The sequence below is a fragment of the Neofelis nebulosa genome, chromosome 6 (genome assembly GCF_028018385.1).
Source record: "Neofelis nebulosa isolate mNeoNeb1 chromosome 6, mNeoNeb1.pri, whole genome shotgun sequence".
NCBI classification, from domain to species: domain Eukaryota; kingdom Metazoa; phylum Chordata; class Mammalia; order Carnivora; family Felidae; genus Neofelis; species Neofelis nebulosa.
The window spans coordinates 143,390,074-143,405,785 of record NC_080787.1 but is presented as its reverse complement, the minus strand read 5'-3'; the positions used below and the strand labels follow the sequence as shown (position 1 = coordinate 143,405,785).

Genomic DNA, 15,712 nt, shown 5'->3' with positions numbered 1-15,712 from the left:
AGTACGAGGGATAAAGACCAGGGCTCAATAAAAGTGAACATCTGCACAGGGAGTTGAACTGGCAAAGTTTTGCTATTGTCAGGAGTACAGAAGAATACACGTCCTCTGAATCCCCTGAAGGAAGGGCCACAAAAACCACACTTCACGATGGCAGCACTGTCTTGTGGAGCCTCTGCCAGACACGCTCTGCTCTAGGTGCTGAGGGTGCAGCCCTGACCCCCCAACATGAAAACCTGGACCTTCCTGAGGAGGAGGAGGAGGAGGAGGAGGAGGAGGAGGAGGAGGAGGAGGAGGAGTCGGGGGAAGGGCAGAGAGAGGCGTGAGGATCACGGAGGAGGAAAGAGGGAGGCAGGGGACACACAGCATTTCCCACCTACGGAAGGGCTCCGGGAAACCAAACAGGGCCACCCAGATGGCCCGGCAGGGCCCGCAGCTTCCATAGCCGGTGGAGGAGAAGCCGAGTTTGTGCAAACATCCCAGGACAGGCGGGCGGCACATCTGTGTGACACGTGCGTGCACCAAGAGTAGAAACCCAGTGCGGGCGGCACTTGTGAGGGCAGAGCCCGCGGAGAGACTGGGGCTCCCAGGCAGTGGCTTCCAGGGGACAGAGCCCTGCCCCAGAGACACTGCTGCCTTCTGCTCCATTTCCTCATTTAACGGGAATGAGTACGATGTGCGGTCTCTGCCAAGGACGTCTCAAGGGCTAGGGCAGCACCCCTACACCACCGGGCACCCGCTGCACATAAACTCCGGGGCATGTCAATATCACCCATAAGCAGTTTACACAGAACGGCTCATCCGATCTAATATATCCTGGCCGGGCACTGTGTTTTCGCTTTCCCATTTTTCACCCAGAAAGCAAGCTATGGGTTACGTCCGATGTACAGTTAAAACTGCTCATCAAGGCAGATGCATGTGGGCCAGGACTTCTTGACTTCTGAATGCAAAAATACAGAGCCGGTGGGGGCGCCTGCGTGGCTCAGTCAGTTGGGTGTCTGACTTCGGCTCATGTCATGATCTCGCGGTTCGTTGAGTTCGAGCCCCACATCGGGCTCTGTGCTGACAGCTCAGAGCCTGGAGCCCGCTTCAGATTCTGTCTCCCTCTCTCTCTCTCTCTCTCTCTCCCCCACGCCTCCTCACATTCTGTCTCTGTCTCTCTCTCAAAAATAAACATTAAAAAAATTAATTAAAAAGTTTTAATTAAATTTAATTAAAATTTAATTTTTTTAATTTTATTTAAAAAATAAAAGAGACTTCAATAACCCCATTCCAAACAGACAGGTGAAGGAAGGGTGGATGGATCATCAGAACAAAGGGCAGCAAACTAAGGCCATTGGGCCAACCTAGCCCTCCATCCACTGCTGTAGATCAAGTTTTATTAGCACTCAGCCACGTTCATTCACCTGTCCATCATCTATGGCTGCTTCTACCCTGAAATGCCTCAAATATTTACTATCTGACCCTTCACCGGGAAAGTTTGCCAACTCCTGATCTAGAGAGATGCACCCACATCAAAAGATTCTTCTGAAATCAGCCTTAATTGAAACTCAACATACCCTATAAAACTATTCTGAAAATTTTTAGTGAGTCAAGTATAAATTTAAAAAATGACTTCGATGTTATTTTTGAACAGACTACATGGCATCTTAATTCACGTGCAACATAAACCCTCTTACATCCTATGCTTTCAACTGTGTTCCAAAACACAACAAAACACCTGCATGGTCGCCTGGCTCAGTTGCAGGGCTCTGAAAAAGGACTCAAATTCTCTTACTGGTTTTTGCTTTATTTTGTGTTGCTTTTCGATGGCTGAGATGTTTTCCTGTTTGCCTTTCCTGTGACTTGGGGCATTTAGACCTGAACTTAAATTCTTTCTGTGACTGTATCATGTAACATTATTTCTAAATATGTTTATCTGGTTAAAGAAGTCTCTAAACCAATGCCTTTCAGCGAATTTTTTTTTTTTTTTTTTTTGGAAAATACATACTTAACGAGGAGTTGTTTCCTACCAATACTGCCCTCACCCACATTCCCACCCAGAAGTACTGATTTCCGGCTCAGTTCCACTTCCAGTGTCTTCCTTCAGTATTCTGTCACAGCCTACTTTCATTCTGGCAATCACATAAATTAGTTTAAACTTGTGTATCTACCCCAACTCTTCCTTCAGCGGTTAAGGTCTTCACCGAACATTCTAGTCGGTTTCTGTGTTTCCTGCCTGTTTTCCCAAACACAACATTTCCATTCGAGAGCTAGGTCTCTGACTTTATTCTTGGCAACTGATAATATATTATTGAGGCAGTTTTTGCAGGAAAGGTCTTTAAGTGTTACGTATTCTGAGGATTTCCCGAGTACAGATTTTTTTTCTCTATCACTGGATTTGAAGGAAAAAAAAAAAATGCATCAGTATAAACGCCAATTGTAATCACAGTCTTGACCAACTAAAGCTTTGATAAATTCGTCAGCTGCCAATTTTCCAGGCAAGTCAAGTCTACATGATAAATGAAAGAGGACAATGCAGCTGAATCCTGAGAGAGGGACATCGCACACATTCGGGGTTGACGGTTTAGGCTGGTGTCTGGCTTTGCCGGGGACAGTTCTTGCCCAGCAACCTAAGACCAGACTCTCCCCCAGCTGAGGCCTCTCCCCTCTTCTGGAGTTCCCTAAAAAAGTTATTTTCTTTCCGGTTGCCATCTACGTGGGCTCCTGGTTGCCTAACCTAGAAGAAGAAGTAGGGTAGCACCTGGTTCCTAGCTGCCGACCAGGCCCTCAGCTGTGCAAGCAGTTCTAAGGGGCTCAGAAAACTGTAACGTGGTTGCACCCACTCCGGCACATTCCTTGAGCACCTTAGCTTCCAGACCGCCTTAGGGTTGCATCCCCAAGTTGTATCATCTGGTTGGCTTGCTCTATCTTCTTTTGGACCATTAGCCTCGGGTCTGCCTACTTTCAGAGGCCCGTGTCCACAAGGGTGTGGGGGGGGGAGGGGTTGCAGGGGGCTTCACGGCAATGCAGACGAACCGAGCCGACGGTAAGTAGTCCCCCTAACGCTCTTTTACTTAGCACCCCTTGCAGTTTACAAAACCATTTCTCTTTTTTTTTTTTTTTTAATTTTTTTTTTTCAACGTTTTTTATTTATTTTTGGGACAGAGAGAGACAGAGCATGAACGGGGGAGGGGCAGAGAGAGAGGGAGACACAGAACCGGAAACAGGCTCCAGGCTCCGAGCCATCAGCCCAGAGCCTGACGCGGGGCTCGAACTCACGGACCGCGAGATCGTGACCTGCTCACGCATGGTTCCTTGTTAATTTCGCCTCCTCAAAACTATCACAGAAGATCTAGTCTTGTTCTTTTTAACAAATGAGGATATAGGGACTCGGGGGGGAGGCAACTTCCCGGAAGCCCACCCACCAGCAAGTGAGGGAGGCCGCAGCACGCGGGTCCCATGGCCGCTCCACTTCCCGCCTGGCCCAGCAATAGCAAATGAGGACACGAACATCGACTTTCTATCCCACCTTGGCACAGTAACAGATGAAATCCTTCTCGTGAATCTCATCTCTGAGATACCCCGCTCTCCAAATGTAAACTGCAAATATGCTGTCTGGGATAGCCTTGGCCATGGGGACAGAGTCCACGACAGGCGACAGCAATAACACTCAGCCACTGAGTGAAGGGCGCACCAAACAGCCAGCGTGCTTGCTGCTGCCCTGGAACATTCTCTCTTTCTGGGACAGGCAGAAGGGAGTATGTGCGCTGGCTTGGCAGAACGAAGGGGGCTGCTGCCTGCGGGAATTTGATACAGACAAATTGTGAATTCTTAAAAAGCTTTCTGGTGCACTAAAACTTCACCAACTACGATCTCTTACTGCACAGCAAACCAGGCGGCTGCCTGGACTGAGCGGCATCGCACGACCCCCACCATAGCTTCAGGAGGAAAGCAGCCAGCTCTTGTCACACGCTCCAGCGGCTAGTGCCTTTGTGACCCTTTAACAGCGACACGGACCTCTACCGACTGCTGTTTCAGCAGGTTGCATGGGTCAAGGATGACCCTTAGTCACTTATGAAGAATGGGGTGGGGGGTAGGGAGGGAGGGTCCAGGCATCATGACTTACCTGAAACCCACCACATAAATCCCTATTGTGCTTACGAAGGCCTGAATTTTCAGTTCTAATACTTGGCTGAAAATAATACTTGGAATCTGGTTTCTAAAACAAGTGTAGCTTTTGGAAGAAAAATCGTAAAAATATAAAAGGTAAATTACCTGTTAATACACTGATCACCTTTCTCAGGCATGGATATTGCCAAATGCTACGTGCCCTGAGTGAGCACAGACACAACCCACTTGCCACCCCCCCGTTTTTTTTGCTAGATGTAATAAGCAGCCTTATAATCAAGTCCATCACATTACTCTGGATTGTATCTTATTGACAGGGCCTCAAATGAATCATCTCATATGGAACACTGTCTGCCTCATGCACATTTATCTGAGACCTTACCATCAACCAATCTCTAAACTCTAACACTGAATAAATAATAGAAATGAGGTAATAAAATTCAAACTAGAACAACAATTACTTTTGATAAACAGTTTGGCAAATTTTAATTTTTTTTAATGTTTATTTATCTCTGAGAGAGAGAGAGAGAGAGAGAGAGAGAGAGAGAGAGGAAGGGAATGTGTGCAAGCCAGAGTGTGAGCAAGGGAGGGACAGAGAGAGGGAGACACAGAATCCGAAGCAGGCTCCAGGCTCTGAGCTGTCAGCACAGAGCCAGACACGGGGCTTGAACCTACAAACTGCAAGATCGTGCCTGAGCCCAACCAACTGAGCCACCAGGTGCCCTGACAGTTCTGCAATTTGATCAAACTTCTAGAAAATGCAAGTCAATCAATCCTAAGTAACCATAGCCCTGTCCCCCTGGGCGAGACCCCAAGCTGATGGCCTAAGGAAACGTACATGGACAGGCGGGAGCCCAAGCAAAACCAGAAGATGCCAGAGATAATGTGACCACGACAGAATATAAATTGAAAACTTTTTTTTTTAAAGCCTCAGACATAGAAAATTGATTTTAAATCTCACCTGAGATTACCGGTTTGATAATCATCTCTCCATTTTGGAAACTAATCCATAAAATCATGTGTTCAAGATCTCGCCAGGCAACTCAGAGGTGAGCGCGGACAGCCTGTCCCACCCTGGTGCCTGGAACAGCAGGCTGATGCCAGTCTTCTCATCTGACCACCCCTTGTGCCAGAGCAGAATGAACCGTGAAGGAACTGGATTCTAGAAAATCCCAAACCCAACTCGAGGTAGCAAGGCGGCAGGACTTGAGTGACACCACGCTTGTGGTTTCCGAGCGGTTGGCGCTGGAACCCCCAGCCGCTGCAAATGCCAGGCCAGGACCTTCTAAGCTACTGCACATCTAAGAGCTTCCTCATCTGACATCTGTGTTCTGAAAACACAAGAGAACTTAGATGGCAGCAAAAAAAAAAAAAAAAAAAAAAAAAAAAAAAAAAAAAAAATCAGTATGAAGGAAGGTGAGTCATGGAGGAGGAGGGATGCATTCATTGGAGGCTGAATAAACAAAAAAGGGAGAAGGAGGCGTGACAACAAACAGAAGAATGGAGAGGACAAAAGACAGATCGGGGGCGCCTTGAAAACCACACCTTCGGTTTTCTCCTGTCTCCCACATTAGTGACGAATATATTTTTTGTTGCCTGGTCCTTCGTGTTTATTTCAAACACTTCGTGTTTATTATCAAGAAGAGCAGGAGACTGATCTGCGAAATGAATAATCCAAGCTTTCCTCTGGGCAGTTAGAGGCCGGTATTTGAGGGGGTGAAGTGTTCCCAGCAGGGTCCCCCAAAACCTCTCCCCCCTCAGCGCCTCGCCCCTACCACAGTGGGACTAAGTCATCTCTGAGCTGACACTACAGAGGAAATTGCAAAATGACTCACAACTTCTCAGAACTTTTCCAACAAGCAAAAGCAGCTACCGTGTGGGGCTGGGACATTATCAAAAGGTGAGAATCTGCTGTGAGTAACAAAGGCGCGAAAAGAAAGCACAGAGACTCAGACACGTTTGCGTTCGTGCAGCACAAGCGAGGTCCTCACCGGACTACAGCGTCTCACACACAAGACACGTAACGAAGGCATAACAGGACGTTTCGGGCCTCTCACCAATGACTGACATGTGGGAATGCCTTTCTGGAGGAGATCCCAACAAATGATTAAACAAGTAGGTGACGTTATGCCAACCCCATTCTTGGTAAATACTGAAGGTAAGACAGGTAAGCCTCGTGGTGCCCCAAGAATGGGCAGCCAAAATTAGATAACTGTGGCTCTTATTCCTTCCGAAGACAAGGAAAGCGGTGAGCAGCATGCCTTCGCAGGCTGGCTGACGTGATGGGGTCAAGGTGAAGTTCCTTCGGTGCCCTTGGGGAAACCACGGGATCCTCTGCTGTCTGATCATGCCCTGAACTAGGCATGTAACCACCCCTCTGGTCCCACAGACAGCTGTTGATTTTTTACTAAAGCGAGTTCCACAAAATGTTGGGTTGGGGGTCAAGATCTAAATTTATGCCTCCCCCCACAAAAAAAAAAATCACATTTTTTCACTAATTACAGAAAACGAACTCCTGAAATGTTAGAACACCAGCACATAATGTTGCGATTGGTATTCACCACTGTAGGGATATCTAACCAGCACATTCAATGCCCTCCTTGGTCTCAGCCTCACAGTTTTTGCCACCTGGGGTGGGGTGGTTATTATGTAATGTTCCTCAAGGTCTCTCAGCACAGAGATAACGAGGCATCAATATTGCCAAGCCTGCCTCACCAACCAGACCTGAAGATAAAGACAGAGTTCAAAATGCCACTTGACTAAAGAAACACAGTGCTTCTCATTCTGTAACTACCTGATAATTAAGTCTGTAATGTTAATGATGTTGAGTCAAGACAGAAGCTACATTACTCAGAGGCTCACCGAAGTCAGAATCATGAACCTAGAGCCCACAGGGTCCTAAGGGGGGAAATCTGTGGACGAGAGTCGTAAGATGAGCGAACTCCCCAGAAGTGCACACGGGCGGCTTCTCAAGGACATGAGCGACTTCCTGAGGGTCCATCACTTTTGTCAGCTGCTCAACGATCCGCCCCAAGTAACTTTTCTCAACCAGGTTAAGAGAGGAAAAGCGTAACGTGGACGTGGGAATAAAGCCCCTAACCATCCTCAACTTTACTTTCCGTTACTTTAAACCTCCAGACATCTTACAGGTTTTAACTTGAGTTACTGCGAAAAGGACAATGTAATTAACCAGTGTTAATTCTAACTGGGTTCTTCCAGAATCTATTTTTCTTTTAAGCGTCTCTCTGTGTTGAGGAGGAGAAAAGGCTGTATCAAGCAAAAGACTGCTTCGGATCAGGTGCTGAGGCAGACAGACAGACAGACAGAGCCAGGATGGGCCGCCACAGCTGATAGACCTACCCGCCAGGACACAGATGTAAGGAGTCTGATGACCTCTCCAAGGAAAAAGGATTGCCACGTGAGACTTGGGGCCAACCCCACGTGCTCTTCTTCTGAGACCAGCCAAGTCCAGAGGGCCTCCCCTGAGAACATGCAGGAGTCTGCAAATGGTGTTGATTGAAAGCAGGTTTGGCCTGAGACTCTCTGCTCAGACTCCCTGCTTTCTTCTCCTCCAAAATGGGGGATAAAGGGCGCCTGGGTGGCTCAGCAGTCAAGCGTCTGATTCTTGATTTTGGCTCAGGTCATGATCTCACAGTTCGTGAGTTTGAGCCCTGCATCAGGGTCTGTGCTGACAATGTGGAGCCTGCTGGGGATTCTTTCTCCCTCTCTCTCTCTGCCCCTACCCTGCGTGCTTGCTCACTCTCTCTCTCTCTCTCAAAACAAATAAACAGACTTCAAAAGGGGGGAGATCATTCTGATATTATTCTGTCTCCAATCCAGGAAGCCTAGAAAGAAAAGAAAGATGGAGAAACGGACGGCTGAACACCATGGAGGCAGAGGATGAAGGCAAAGGAACGGGACAACCTGTCCTCCGTGACCATATCCGGGAGCGTATGACCTGCTCTGCAACCACCATGGGCCACAGGGAACCTGCCACCCACCGCAGTCCTGGCAGGCCAGGCCCAAGGGGAGGTTCCCAGGAGCACGGCTGCGGGTCCCTTTCCGCCACCCAAGATACAGGGAAGCAGGCTGGCTGCTCTTTGGACACGGGCCTTTGCTTGCCTCGGAAAGGTCGAACACACCCTCTTACGGTCTCCTCTCGGAGAGGATGGGGGCAAACTCCCAGCCCCCGCTGTTTAAGGAGAGGAAGGGCAGGGAGAGGTCTGCACCAGAAACCAACGTGGCAAGCCAGGGTCATGTCTGCAGCATGCAAGCCCACGAGGGGGCCTGCGGCTCTGGGGAGTCTCGAGGCACCTTCCTGTGAGTCACGGACCCGGCCGCGTGAGGAAGGGGTATAATTATCACCTCAGCACTGGGGCTGCTTCCGCCGCCAGTTCATTCCAGAGCCACTTCTACCCGACCAGCCCACCCGCCCGCGGGCCGATTCTCACTGCGGCGCGGGCATGGCCTCCTAGCAACTTCCTCCTCCTTCCTCCCTCCCTGTGCGACTCCCAGGGCGACTCCCCGGGACAACGCTTTCTTGTTCCCATAAGACCGGGACGAAAGGTGAAGTCGGGAGGAGAATGAGGAAGCAGGGGCCTGAGAGAGGCAGGAAGGAAAGGGCTGGGGGTGGGAGGTGGTAAACAGGAAGAAGAAGGAAGGAAGAGTCTGGAAGTGAAACCAGTCACATTAACGAGAAGGGAAGGGGAAGACAGGGACTAAACAGCCTCACTGGAGTCAGGTGCCGTTGTGCCCACAGCACAGATGCCGGGACAGAAGAGCAAGAGGGGCGTGGCCAGCCCCAGGCCAACCTCCAGAGAGAGCTAACATCCTACAGCCTGGCTTCCAGACCAGCTTCCTGGGTTCCACACAGCCTGCTGCCTGAACGAACGTACTCTAGGCCAACACAGGGCACGCAAGTATGGCTCCCTGTGGCCCCCACACCCCGGCCAAGCCTCACCCGACAGGCAGCCTTGGCCCCTGAGCTTCCAGGGACTCCCTGGCCAAGGCCCAGACAGCCGAGTGCTCATTGGACGCCACCATGTTGCTGGCTCCAGTGAGCCCACAGCTCTGCCAATGGCAACGGCCGCCTTCCCACTTCCCAGTTTGCTGACTGGTGCCCAGCGACACACTGGCCCAGCACAAACCCCTTTAGGACCCACCCACCGCCTCCCCCGGCCGTGACGGCAGCTGGCAGCTTGTGGCAGAGAGTGGAGAGAAGTCAACACCACCAAGATTTCTTCCCACTGCCTACTTGTTGACCCCACTGTTTGTCCTGTGACCCCCTGGACGAGCTCTCCCGGCCCCAACTGCCTGCCATGAAGCCACTGGGCCAGAGGGTTCACTTCTGGTTCTCGATGCCACCCCACTTCCGGCTGCCGGCCTCCCACTGTCAGCCTCCCTGCACCCTGAGCTGGGACTGGATTTTCTTTCTTTCTTCCTCTCCCTCTCTCCCCTCTCTCTTTCTCTCTCTCGCATCCAACACTGAGGGTGACATCTCTAACGGCTGAATAGAGCACAGAAGTGATCCCTGGCAACAAAGACGACAGGGCTCTTGTGTGTTTCAGGCGGCAGGGATGTCCCTTCCCGCCACACCCAGGGAAAGAGTTGGCATCTTCATGACGTATCAGCCCTAATGATCAGAACAGACCAAGAGCAGGGTGCTAATACCCTGGAGCTAGAAAGATAGTCAACCAAAAAAAGCCAATGGGCGCTAGAGAGATCAAATGGCCTTTGAGACTCCCAAGAAAACTAAGCATAGTTGCTTCCAACAAATCCACCAAGTTGCCAAGTCCCGGCCAAACGGATGTATGGTGTCAGAAACGCAGAACAGTGTGTTTGAGAGCTGGGCAGAAAACTCAGCTCAACTTGACCCTTTTTAGCCTGTACCCTTGGCACCTCTCTATGCCCTGAAGAGACACCTCTCCTCCAAAAGGCCCGAATTTGTAAGACCTCCTGGACGGGCCGTGCCTCGGGCTTCACTTAGCCTCGCGGTATTCACGGCCCACTCCCGCTGAAGAGAAAGGCAGACCTAACATATACTATTTTGTTGAATCATTTGAAGCCTAGCACTCTGAGTAAGAAACACCAGCTCAAAGGTGGGCGGGCTTCGTCTTTGTGCAAGTGACAGACAGCTAGGAGGACCCAGCTGCCAAGCCCTCGGTTTCCAATTCTTTTCTATCTCCTAGCACAGCTCAACGGGATGTGACCACCCGACACTCGCTTCGGGAAGTCCGGGTAGCAGCTGAGATGGGCAAGTGGCGTGTGAGGCGCACAGAATGAGAGAACATTCCGAGCCCCGTACGTGCCTGAGACACAGCAGGAAGGACCCCTTAGCCTAACAATCTCTCACACGTGTGCCGTGATGGTGCAGAATCCACTCAACAACACAGGGCTGGTAGCATTGTTATTTTTGCCCACGAGTGAGGACACAGAGGCAGAGAACGGTTGGGTCCCTTGCCCCGGGTCATGCAGCGGTACAGCCTGGTGGACCGGAATGTAGAGTCAGGTTTCCAACCATCAGGTCTGGTACCACTGCCTGTCTGGATTTATTCTCTGTGCAAGATGATCGTCTCCCCACTGGAGACCGTCAGACCCCAAGTCATTTTCGGGGACGATGGGCTTGCTTGGAAGATGCTATCGTTCTGTTCATTCATACGGGGATTATGTCAGGTAACGTGCATTTAGAAAGAGGTACGTTTAGTTCTTTAAAAAAGGTGATGATCATCCTAATCCACTGAATAGCCACCATGTAGAAAGACCACAACTTATAAATAAATTATACTTTAATTTCACTTTTTAACTAAAACATCTCTTGAAATAATGCAAGAGACTCAAAGGAAAGTAAGAAAGATGTACAACTCGAGAGTGCTAGAAAACAAATCATGTGTTGTCCAATAACCTTTTCCGCTAGCCTCTCAGATAGGCAAGCTCCTAAAAGGAATTCATGCAAAAAACTCAAAAGGTTAAGCTAAGTGGGTGAGCAGGCCTTAAATATTAAATGCAAATTATGTTCCTGCTGTGTTGTGAAACCTAACCATTAGTGCATGTCCCCTTTTTCCCACCTTGCACAAATGAAAGGACACAATAGACCTTGAGCATTATTAAATTGCAAAGAGGACAACACAGTCGTCACGCTGTGTATCTGCAGATTCCCAAATGCTCTCTGTTCTATCAACACAACGCCTACGAACTGCAAAAATAATCACTGTCAAAGCTGCACTAGGTGATTACATAAAATTCTTCTAAAAGGCTGGGGAAAAAAATATATTTAACCAGGAATAACTAAAGTCAAAACTCCGCTTACCTCACAGAAAATGGTTTCAGTTTTGTGGATTTTCTTGTACAGCGTGAAGTCCAATACGAGCAGTGTGCTTTGCTCCAAGGAAATCTCACAAAGCATAAAATTATTTACCATCCTTAAATTATTCCTGTCTCTTGTCAGGCGGATTTTACAGAGCAAATATGTGGAATTTCCGGGCTTTCTGACATGATTCAAAAGGACAAAACTACTTCGGATATCCACTGAAAAACCCTTGCCACATAGGAAAGAGAAGGGAAAAGTCGACGATGCCACGGAAACCCTAGAACCCTAAAGAAATTTCCGCATCCTTAGCTGTAAAGAGTGTTTCAAGATTACAGTCGGGATCCCTTCTGGAAAGAAAGGCATGTCTGCTCATCCGCCTACCAATCTATAGACATGTTAGACTAAAATCAACTTTCAAGACAGAGAAAAAGGAAAGCATGCAAGCGAGCCCACACTTGGATCAGAATCCACCCCCTGAGATCAAAGCCCTCGCTTACTTACACGCTGTGCATCGGAAGGAAAAGTTCAAAGAAACCTGCTCCCTCTGGGGGAAGCGATTGCATCTACGGTCTGCCTGCCGTTGGGAAATGAGGAAGAGGCACGTTCTCTCCCTCTGCTCTCTCCCTCCCAAACTGTTGTTCCAAGTCACATTCGCAAGGACGTCCTAGCGCCACCAAGCTCTTCCTCCGAGGCAGCGCTGCCGGCTGGGGAAGCTCACCCCCCTTCTTCTAGATTCCCACCCCGTGCCCAGCCTGCAGGCTCTGGGCAGACGCCGGGTTAGGGCACACTCAGAGCCCACGGAGCCGCAAAGTACCACAGTTTCCGAGTCAGCTCAGAGAGAGGGAAACGGAACACAGGCAGTATTTCTGCAGGGACTGCTTAACACACCTCAAGCTCCCAGAACAACCCAGAAACTCTCTCAACCCCCTCACCCAAAGAGAAACTGTTTATTCCTTTCAAAATCCAAACTATTACAATAGTGCAGGCTAATTGCTAACAATGCTAGGGGGGGAAAAAGGAGCCCCCACACAGGAGAGGTTGACAAGGGCACACAAAGAGCTGTGACAGTAATAGGCACCCTTGAAGAGAAAGAAGGCAATCAATTATGAACCATTTGTAGAAATTGTGGGGCTGTCAAAAGCCCCACTTACAGCTGTGCTTCATCAAGCCAGGCTGCACTTGCTTTTCAAGGGAAATTATTCCTTATTTCAAGGTCTAGAATAGTATTAGTAAAATATCCCAAACAACTCGGGTTCAACCAGGGTCTGATCTGAAAAGAAGTTAATGACTCCTGAGAAGACTCGAGGGGCCAGAGCGGGAAGCCAGGGAGACAGAGGCTGGTCTCCTCTCTGGAGAGCGACCACCTCCCGTGGGCACTCGTGGGACAGGCCTGGGCCACGCCCAAAAGATCCACACCCAATATGTGGACACACATCGCAGAACTCTACAACCACCACTGGAAAACAGAAAAAGACTGCTTTCAGACATAACCTGATGTTCCCAGGGGGCTGAAAATATGAATACAGAAGACGGTGTCTTTTAGTTCTCAAATCCAAAACTTTCTTTTCACTAATACACATCACAATGGTTACTTTTGATGGTCACCCGAGGGACAAAGAACATGTGAACTAAGGAACTGCCAGGCATTTCACTAGGACTGTTGAGAAATGTACTGAAATCCATCGTTACAGACCGGTAGAGGGGCTTCAGATCTGACAAAGGAAAGATGATGGTTACTCCAGGCTTGAAAGCCATTGATAGCAAGGCTCCCCACGATCATATTCTTTCGATATTGTTTTCTTCTGCGTTCTTCGCTTTCTCCTTTAACCACGTTAGCAATGACAACCAAGCTCAGATAGCTCCAGTTTCAAGCTGAACCACAGCTTTCCTCCTTTTCCTAAAATTTCTACCTAACGTGCCGATGTTCGTTTGGTAAATGCTCTGTTTAGCTGTGATCGGCGTTGTTAACTGACGGAGTTGGGAATAGCCTCCACGCGGGTAACTTTTGCGTATTTATGTTATGGAACCTTAAAATAAAATTTGAAAAAAGAACTTAATTTCCTTCTTAAGAACTTGAATATGGAACTCAAGTAGACTGCAACAGAGAGGAAATCATTATCCCTCGTGGTGTTAAGTGATTTCCCCCAAGCTGCCACACTGTGCCAGCACCCCTCAGGCACACTTACCTTAAATAGACAGCCTGGCTTCTAAAGCGTTTCAGAAATGTTTGGGGTGTGTGTGTGTGTGTGTGTGTGTGTGTGTGTGTGTGTGTGTGTGTGTGTTTATTTACAAATTTTAGCCAAAGCGATCGAAACACTTCCAGTTGGTGCTCTGGGGGGCATTACTTAAAAAAAATAGTAACTTAGCTATAATTTCGGGTTCCCAAAAGTAAGTAACTCACTAGAGAGAGAACAGAGACCTAAGACTAAAAATGTGGACAATTTCAGGCTAGAAGAAACTGCATCCTGGAGGCACAGCCAGACCAGAACAGGCACCTGAGGGTTTTATGGGAGGAATTGGAAAGAAGAGAGACTTCAAAGGAGGTGAATCAGGAATGGGGGCCCAGTGCAAGGAGGGTGAGAGGAAAAAGAGGCGGGAGGTGAGAGTCCATCACCTGAAGCGGGCAGGCTCCAACCTGACCCCCTTTTCCACAGTGACCATCACCAAAGGGTGTGCCACATGGCTGCTCCCCAAAGGGATTGGCCCTAGTAGTAGTAGTCTAACTGAGCGGACCGTACGTAAGTTTTATTTTAATATTTGCCATAGCTTATATAGCTCCATTCTTATTTCACATGTAAGACAAAAGCAAGAATTTGAAAAGAGGGTTATGTCAAAATCAACTAAAACTGGACTACGTATTAAAACAGATCATGTCAATTGGACCATTTCTGAAAGGAGGTCTATGAACAACTGAAAACGTAGGAGGGGTGCCTGGGTGGCTCGGCCGGTTAAGCACCCGACTCTTGATTTCTACTCAGGTCATGATCCCAGGGTTGTGAGACTGAGCCTCAGCATACAGCCTACTTAAGGTTCTGTCTCTCCCTCTTCCTCTCCTCCTCCCCTGTGCACACGTGCGCGCGCGCTCTCTCTCTCTCTCTCTCTCTCACACACATACACACACACACACACAAATGTAGGAAAGGCATGGAAAGGACAAGTGTCAGCGAGTATACAGAGAAATTAGAACCCTCATGCATGGTGCCCGTCAGTGTCATGGAAAATGGTGCAGCCCTGAAGAACACAGGTGGGCTGTTCCCCAAAAGGCTAAACAGAATGACCAGGCGACCTAGCAATTCCACTCCTAGATGTATATCCAAAAGAACTGAAAACAAGGATTCAGACAGATATCTGTATACCAATCTTCACTGCAGCATTATTCATAAGAGTCAAACAGTGGAAACAAGCCACATGTTTGCCAACAGATGAACAAATACACAAAATGCAGCATTTACGACAATGGAATATATAATTCAGCCTTCAAAAGAAGTGAAATTCTGACACCTGGTACAACATGATGAACTTGAAAACATGCTAAGTGAAATAAACCAGACACAAAAGGACATATAATGTATGGTCACACTCATACGAGGGACTTAGAACAGGCAAATGATGCAGGAAATGAAATCGAGGCAACGTGGGGTCAGGGTTGGCGGTGGGGGGTGTGGAAGCTGTGAATGGGAGTTATGGTCTAATGGGTGCAGAGTTTCTGTTTGGCCTGATGCGAAAGTTCTGTAATGGGTAATGGTAATGGCTGCCCCATATTGTGACCTTATGTAAGTAACACCACCGCAGTGTGCACTGAAAAATGGTTAAAATAAGGGTATGTGGGTGGCCCAGTTGGTTAAGCATCCATCCAACTTCAGCTCAGGTCATGATCTCATAGTTGATCAGTTCAAGCCCCACATCGGGCTCCATGCTGACAGCTCAGAGCCTGGAGCCTGCTTGAGATTCTGTGTCTCCCTCTCTCTCTGCCCCTCTCCCATTCTCTCTCTCTCTCTCTCTCTCTCGCTCGCTCTCAAAAATAAACATTAAAAATGGTTAAAATACAAAAGTTTATGCTTATACATATATATTTTACCACAACAAAGTGACAACATTACAAAAATAATTTATCTTTGGCCAAAAAAAAAAAAAGTAGGAAAGAAATGAGACTCATGAAACATGACTTTCGGAAAGCCTGAGCTTAGTTTCCTTTGCCAGTCTGTCCTAACGTACTTCACTTCGACTAAATAAGGAAACTATTTCCCTTAAGGCAAAAACAGATGTTTGTTTCAGGTGGTGGACCTAGGGATCGGATAA

At 48.4% G+C, this 15,712-nt stretch overlaps 1 protein-coding gene across 5 annotated transcripts in view; it reads right to left on the bottom strand.

Moving 5' to 3' along the window:
• TIAM2 (TIAM Rac1 associated GEF 2) overlaps positions 1 to 15,712 on the bottom strand; it is a 111,766-nt gene that overhangs the window by 24,397 nt on the left and 71,657 nt on the right. The window contains exon 1 of one of the 5 annotated variants that reach the window (XM_058735745.1): positions 11,915 to 13,545. The exons of 3 other annotated variants lie outside the window; for them this stretch is intronic. The gene's annotated coding sequence lies outside the window, so the exon portion shown is untranslated. Of the gene's footprint in view, positions 1 to 5,068; positions 5,442 to 11,914; positions 13,546 to 15,712 lie in introns of those variants that run through there. One more of the 5 variants, XM_058735744.1, reaches the window with a different exon arrangement.